This window comes from Oncorhynchus nerka, linkage group LG24 (genome assembly GCF_034236695.1).
Source record: "Oncorhynchus nerka isolate Pitt River linkage group LG24, Oner_Uvic_2.0, whole genome shotgun sequence".
Lineage (NCBI taxonomy): Eukaryota > Metazoa > Chordata > Actinopteri > Salmoniformes > Salmonidae > Oncorhynchus > Oncorhynchus nerka.
In genome coordinates this window covers 4,865,325-4,874,543 of record NC_088419.1, presented here as the reverse complement: position 1 = coordinate 4,874,543, position 9,219 = coordinate 4,865,325, and positions in this window count along the sequence as shown.

Genomic DNA, 9,219 nt, shown 5'->3' with positions numbered 1-9,219 from the left:
ACAGACTGTACAGCTACAAGTAGAGAGTGGTGTTACACACAGACTGTACACTACAAGTAGACTGTCACTGGTGTATACTAACAGACTGTACCACTACAAGTAGAGACTGTCACTAACAGACTCTACAGCTACAAGTAGAGAGTGTGTTACTAACAGACTGTACAACTACAAGTCGAGAGTGGTGTTACTAACAGACTGTACCACTACAAGTAGAGAGCGGTGTTACTAACAGACTGTACAACTACAAGTAGAGAGTGGTGTTATTAACAGACTGTACCACTACAAGTAGAGAGCGGTGTTACTAACAGACTCTACAGCTACAAGTAGAGAGTGGTGATACTAACAGACTGTACAGCTACAAGTAGAGAGTGGTGTTACACACAGACTGTACAGCTACAAGTAGAGAGCGGTGTTACTAACAGACTGTACAGCTACAAGTAGAGAGTGGTGTTACTAACAGACTGTACAGCTACAAGTAGAGAGTGGTGTTACACACAGACTGTACAGCTACAAGTAGAGAGTGGTGTTACACACAGACTGTACTGCTACAAGTAGAGAGTGGTGTTACTAACAGACTGTACAGCTACAAGTAGAGAGTGGTGTTACACACAGACTGTACAGCTACACGTAGAGAGTGGTATTACACACAGACTGTACAGCTACAAGTAGAGAGTGGTGTTACTAACATACTGTACTGCTACAAGTAGAGAGTGGTGTTACACACAGACTGTACAGCTACAAGTAGAGAGTGGTGTTACTAACAGACTGTAGGGCTACAAGTAGAGAGTGGTGTTACTAACAGTATGTACTGCTACAAGTAGAGAGTGGTGTTACTAACAGACTGTACGGCTACAAGTAGAGAGTGGTGTTACACACAGACTGTACTAAACAAGTTAAATATCTTACATGTGATGAAATGTTTTCCACACACATAGCTACGTGTAGTCTACATGGACACCGGGTCCCCACAGTTCCCACTCTCCCACTCCGAATAGCCTGAAGAGACACCGGGTCCCCACAGTTCCCCCTCTCCCACTCCCCACAGTCCCCACTCCCCATTCCAAAACTGCCTGAAGAGACACCAGGTCCCCACAGTTCCCACTCTCCCACTCCGAACAGCCTGAAGAGACACCGGGTCTCCACAGTTCCCACTCTCCCACTCCGAACAGCCTGAAGAGACACCGGGTCCCCACAGTCCCCACTCTCCCACTCCAAATAGCCTGAAGAGACACCAGGTCCCCACAGTTCCCACTCTCCCACTCCGAACAGCCTGAAGAGACACCGGGTCCCCACAGTTCCTACTCTCCCACGCCGAATAGCCTGAAGAGACACCAGGTCCCCACAGTTCCCACTCTCCCACTCCAAATAGCCTGAAGAGACACCGGGTCCCCACAGTTCCCCCTCTCCCACTCCAAATAGCCTGAAGAGACACCGGGTCCCCACAGTTCCCCCTCTCCCACTCCAAATAGCCTGAAGAGACACCGGGTCCCCACAGTCCCCACTCTCCCACTCCAAATAGCCTGAAGAGACACCGGGTCCCCACAGTTCCCCCTCTCCCACTCCAAATAGCCTGAAGAGACACCGGGTCCCCACAGTTCCCCCTCTCCCACTCCCCACAGTCCCCACTCTCCCATTCTACAAACAGCCTGAAGAGACACCAGGTCCCCACAGTCCCCACTCTCCCACTCCAAATAGCCTGAAGAGACACCGGGTCCCCACAGTTCCCCCTCTCCCACTCCAAATAGCCTGAAGAGACACCGGGTCCCCACAGTTCCCCCTCTCCCACTCCCCACAGTCCCCACTCTCCCATTCCGAACAGCCTGAAGAGACACCGGGTCCCCACAGTCCCCACTCTCCCACTCCAAATAGCCTGAAGAGACACCGGGTCCCCACAGTTCCCACTCTCCCACTCCGAACAGCCTGAAGAGACACCAGGTCCCCACAGTTCCCACTCTCCCACTCCCAACAGTTCCCACTCTCCCACTCCGAACAGCCTGAAGAGACACCGGGCTCTTTTCACAGCCTCTATAAGTTCTAGGATATTTGACCTGGTTACATTGAACAACATTTTTTTGGGCATGTTTTTATTTATTTCTGTATAACAAAAAATCGACAATGAAGTTTTCACTTTTCCACTGGAGGTCAAAGAATGTTTTGTTTTCCCCAATTTGTGGTAATTTCCTTATTATTAATTTCGACTCGGACAGTAAAAGTTTTTTATTCACTCATTCAAGGGCTTTTCTTTATTTCTACTATTTTCTACATTGTGGAATATTAGTGAAGACATCAAAACTATGAAATAACACATACGGAATCATGCAGTAACCATAAAAGTGTTAAACGATTCCCACATATGCCTGTTGGCTATTGGCTGCTTTTCCTTCACTCTGCGCTCCAACTCATCCCAAAACATCTCAATTGGGTTGAGGTCGGGTGATCTGATGCAGCGCTCCATCACTCTCTTTTTTTTGGTCAAATAGCCCTTACACAGCCTGGAGGTGTGTTTTGAAAAACAAATGGTCCTATTGAAAAACAAAATGATAGTCCCACTAAGCTCAAAACAGATGGGATGGCGTATCACTGCAGAATGCTGTGGTAGCCATGCTGGTTAAGTGTGCCTTCAATTCAAAATAAATCACCAACAGTGTCACCAGCAAAGCACCCTACAGCATCACATCTCCTCCTCCATGCTTCACGATGGGAACCACACATGCAGAGATCATCCATTCACCTCTTCTGCGTCTCATAAAGACACAGCGGTTGGAACCAAAAATCTCCAATTTGGACTCATGAGACCAAAGGACAGATTTCCACCGGTCTAATGTCCATTGCTTGTGTTTCTTGGCCCAAGCAAGTCTCTTATTCTTATTGGAGACCTTTAGTAGTGGTTTCTTTGCAGCAATTTGACCATGAAGGTCTGATTCACACAGTCTCCTCTGAACAGTTGATGTTGAGACGTGTCTGTTACTTAAACTGTGAAGCATTTATTTGGGCTGTAATTTCTAAGGCTGGTAACTCTAATGAACTTATCCTCTGCAGCAGAGGTAACTCTGGGTCTTCCTTTCCTGTGGCGGTCCTTATGAGAGCCATGTTCATCATAGCGCTTGATGGTTTTAGCGACTGTACTTGAAGAAACGTTCAAAGTTCTTTAAATGTTCCTGATTGAATGACCTTTGCTTGTTTGAGCTGTTCTTGCCATAATATGGATATATAATATAGTATTTTACCAAATAGGGCTGTCTTCTGTATACCAGCCCTGATTGACTGACCTTCATGTCTTAAAGTAATGATGGACTGTTGTTTCTCTTTGCTTATTTGAGCTGTTCTTGCCATAATATGGACTTGGTCTTTTACCAAATAGGACTCTCTAACAGACTTCTGACTTGGTCTTTTACCAAACTAGGACTCTCTTCTGACTTGGACTTTTACCAAATAGGACTCTCTTCTGACTTGGTCTTTTACCAAATAGGACTCTCTTCCACCCCTACCTTGTTACAGCACAACTGATTGGCTCAAATGCATTAAGAAGGAAATAAATTCCACAAATTAACTTTTAACAAGGTACACTTGTAGACATTGAAATGCATTCCAGGTGACAACCTTATGAAGCTGGTTGAGAGAATTCCAAGAGTGCGCAAAGCTGTCATCAAGACAAAAGGGTGGCTCTGAACAATCTCAAATATAAAATATATTTGGATTTGTTTAGCACTTTTTTGGTTACTACATGATTCCATATGTGTTATTTCATAGTTTTGATGTCTTCACTATTATTCTAGAATGTAGAAAATAGTAAAAATAAAGAAAAACCCTTGAATGAGTAGGTGTTTCCAATTGTTTTGACTGGTTCTGTATATGCCTAGTCATTCTGGCCTACAAACGTTTAGCCTACATCAAATGCTTTTTGACAGCATCCTCTACCGTAGTAATTGTGCTATTCCAACAACTGGGAAAAAAAACAAATACTAATCTATAATAAACGAATAATAATCTATAATAATCTATAATAAACAAATACTAATCTATACTAATCTATACTAATCTATAATAAACGAATACTAATCTATAATAATCTATAATAAACAAATACTAATCTATACTAATCTATAATAATCTATAATAATCTATAATAAACAAATACACATCTATAATAATCTATAATAAACAAATACTAATCTATACTAATCTATAATAATCTATAATAAACGAATACTAATCTATACTAATCTATAATAAACGAATACTAATCTATACTAATCTATAATAATCTATAATAATCTATAATAAACAAATACTAATCTATACTAATCTATACTAATCTATAATAATCTATAATAAACGAATACTAATCTATACTAATCTATACTAATCTATAATAAACAAATACTAATCTATACTAATCTATAATAAACGAATACTAATCTATAATAATCTATAATAATCTATACTAATCTATAATAATCTATAATAATCTATACTAATCTATAATAATCTATAATAATCTATAATAATCTATACTAATCTATACTAATCTATACTAATCTATAATAAACGAATACTAATCTATACTAATCTATACTAATCTATAATAAACGAATACTAATCTATACTAATCTATAATAAACGAATACTAATCTATACTAATCTATACTAATCTATAATAAACGAATACTAATCTATACTAATCTATAATAATCTATAATAATCTATAATAATCTATACTAATCTATAATAATCTATAATAATCTATACTAATCTATACTAATCTATACTAATCTATAATAATCTATAATAATCTATAATAATCTATAATAAACTATACTAATCTATAATAAACGAATACTAATCTATACTAATCTATAATAATCTATACTAATCTATAATAAACGAATACTAATCTATACTAATCTATAATAAACGAATACTAATCTATACTAATCTATAATAATCTATAATAATCTATAATAAACAAATACTAATCTATACTAATCTATACTAATCTATAATAAACAAATACTAATCTATAATAAACGAATACTAATCTATACTAATCTATAATAATCTATAATAATCTATACTAATCTATACTAATCTATAATAATCTATAATAAACGAATACTAATCTATACTAATCTATAATAAACGAATACTAATCTATACTAATCTATAATAATCTATAATAAACAAATACTAATCTATACTAATCTATAATAATCTATAATAATCTATAATAAACGAATACTAATCTATACTAATCTATACTAATCTATAATAATCTATAATAATCTATAATAAACGAATACTAATCTATACTAATCTATAATAAACGAATACTAATCTATACTAATCTATAATAATCTATAATAAACAAATACTAATCTATACTAATCTATAATAATCTATAATAATCTATACTAATCTATAATAATCTATAATAATCTATACTAATCTATAATAAACAAATACTAATCTATAATAATCTATAATAATCTATACTAATCTATAATAATCTATAATAATCTATACTAATCTATAATAATCTATAATAATCTATACTAATCTATAATAAACAAATACTAATCTATAATAATCTATACTAATCTATACTAATCTATACTAATCTATAATAATCTATAATAATCTATAATAATCTATAATAATCTATAATAATCTATAATAAACGAATACTAATCTATAATAATCTATAATAATCTATAATAATCTATACTAATCTATAATAATCTATAATAATCTATACTAATCTATAATAATCTATAATAAACGAATACTAATCTATAATAATCTATAATAATCTATACTAATCTATAATAATCTATAATAAACGAATACTAATCTATAATAATCTATAATAATCTATAATAATCTATAATAATCTATAATAAACAAATACTAATCTATACTAATCTATAATAATCTATACTAATCTATAATAATCTATACTAATCTATAATAAACGAATACTAATCTATAATAATCTATACTAATCTATAATAATCTATAATAATCTATAATAATCTATACTAATCTATAATAATCTATAATAATCTATAATAATCTATACTAATCTATACTAATCTATAATAATCTATAATAATCTATACTAATCTATACTAATCTATAATAATCTATAATAATCTATACTAATCTATACTAATCTATACTAATCTATACTAATCTATAATAATCTATAATAATCTATAATAAACAAATACTAATCTATAATAATCTATAATAATCTATAATAAACAAATACTAATCTATAATAATCTATAATAATCTATACTAATCTATAATAATCTATAATAATCTATAATAATCTATAATAATCTATAATAATCTATAATAATCTATACTAATCTATAATAATCTATAATAATCTATAATAAACAAATACTAATCTATAATAATCTATAATAAACAAATACTAATCTATACTAATCTATACTAATCTATAATAATCTATAATAAACAAATACTAATCTATAATAATCTATACTAATCTATAATAATCTATAATAATCTATAATAATCTATACTAATCTATAATAAACAAATACTATTCTATAATAATCTATAATAAACAAATACTACTCTAACAATACACAGAGAACGTCTAAGTTTGCAGCCCAAAGGAGACTTCCTGTACCTAACAGGAAGCAGATGTGTTGGTAACGTAAGGGACCTAACGCCTCCTCCTGCCATCTGTCCTCTTGCGCCTCACTGTCTGAGTAGCTCTTATGCCTTCTGCAGACTGGGTGATGCTTGCTTATTGTTATATACCCACTGAGAAGCTGGACCTGCGTTTTTATATACTGGTAGCAAAATGACATCATAATTGCATTGACATGATGCAATAGTAACCATGCCATTCCAAACACAAAAAAAAAACTAAAAATATACCAAAAAATTGGGGAATATAAAGTGGCCTACTGGATGTAAGAAGACGATGAAAACGAAGCATTTGTGTTTAGTGAGTCTGCCAGATCAGAGGCAGTAGAGATGACCAGGGATGTTCTCTTGATAAGTGTGTGTGAATTGGACCATTTTCCTGTCCTCTTAAGCATTTCAATTGTAACGAGTACTTCTGGGTGTCAGGTCAAATATATGGAGTAAAAAGTACATGATTTTCTTTAGGAACGTAGTGAAGTAAAAGTAAAAATTGTCAAAAATATAAATAGTAAAGTATAGTGCAGATACCCCCAAAAAACGAATTAAGTAGTACTTTAAGGTATTTTTTAATTTAAGTACTTTAAAGTATTTTTTAATCACCACCACTGGTGGTCATTGAGTTCCTCGTCAGCTATTCATACATGACTAATTAACAGTTAATTAACTGCAGTGTGATGATGTAGTTAATTAGCTAATTAGCCTTTAAATGTGCTGAACATTCTCCCCACTATCATCTGTCCTCTATACTGTGTGACTGAAGTGGTGTCTAGTCACTATCATCTGTCCTCTATACTGTGTGACTGAAGTGGTGTCTAGTCACTATCATCTGTCCTCTATACTGTGTGACTGAAGTGGTGTCTAGTCACTATCATCTGTCCTCTATACTGTGTGACTGAAGTGGTGTCTAGTCACTCATCTGTCCTCTATACTGTGTGACTGAAGTGGTGTCTAGTCACTATCATCTGTCCTCTATACTGTGTGACTGAAGTGGTGTCTAGTCACTATCATCTGTCCTCTATACTGTGTGACTGAAGTGGTGTCTAGTCACTCATCTGTTCTCTATACTGTGTGACTGAAGTGGTGTCTAGTCACTATCATCTGTCCTCTATACTGTGTGACTGAAGTGGTGTCTAGTCACTCATCTGTCCTCTATACTGTGTAACTGAAGTGGTGTCTAGTCACTATCATCTGTCCTCTATACTGTGTGACTGAAGTGGTGTCTAGTCACCATCATCTGTCCTCTATACTGTGTGACTGAAGTGGTGTCTAGTCACTATCATCTGTCCTCTATACTGTGTGACTGAAATGGTGAAATTCATGATGACAAGAGAAAATAGGACAGCACATAAATAAAAACATTTTTTTTTTTTGGGGGGGGGGACCCATTCTTTAGCATAAACAAATAAGAATAACACAAGAACTTTATTAATTTATTAAGCAATAATCTTTATCGTCGTCCTACGTGTGTGAATATAGAAAACAATATAGAAAACGTGTCATCTGTTTTAGTAGTAGTCAATTGACTATGGATGCAATTAGAACTCGGATCACTTCCTGTTATGTCATAATCGTACCTTTTGGGAAGCTAAAAAAACACACTCTGGTTCGATAAGTCAGGTAAGACACAGTGATCAGGTGATCAAATGTAACGATCTTCTTCATCTGAGGAACAGGAAATACAGACCAAAACGCAGCGTGGTAAGTGTCCATGTTTAAATTTAATATAACTAAACAGGAAATACAGACCAAAACGCAGCATGGTAAGTGTCCATGTTTAAATTTAATATAACTAAACAGGAAATACAGACCAAAACGCAGCTGTGGTAAGTGTCCATGTTTAAATTTAATATAACTAAACAGGAAATACAGACCAAAACGCAGCGTGGTAAGTGTCCATGTTTAAATTTAATATAACTAAACAGGAAATACAGACCAAAACGCAGCGTGGTAAGTGTCCATGTTTAAATTTAATATAACTAAACAGGAAATACAGACCAAAACGCAGCGTGGTAAGTGTCCATGTTTAAATTTAATATAACTAAACAGGAAATACAGACCAAAATAGAAACCGTGGTAAGTGTCCATGTTTAAATTTAATATAACTAAACAGGAAATACAGACCAAAACGCAGCGTGGTAAGTGTCCATGTTTAAATTTAAAACATAACTAAAAACAGGAAATACAGACCAAAACGCAGCGTGGTAAGTGTCCATGTTTAAATTTAATATAACTAAACAGGAAATACAGACCAAAACGCAGCGTGGTAAGTGCCCATGTTTAAATTTAATATAACTAAACAGGAAATACAGACCAAAACGCAGCGTGGTAAGTGTCCATGTTAAATTTAATATAACTAAACAGGAAATACAGACCAAAACGCAGCGTGGTAAGTGTCCATGTTAAATTTAATATAACTAAACAGGAAATACAGACCAAAACGCAGCGTGGTAAGTGTCCATGTTTAAATTTAATATAACTAAACAGGAAATACAGACCAAAACGCAGCGTGGTAAGTGTCCATGTTTAAATTTA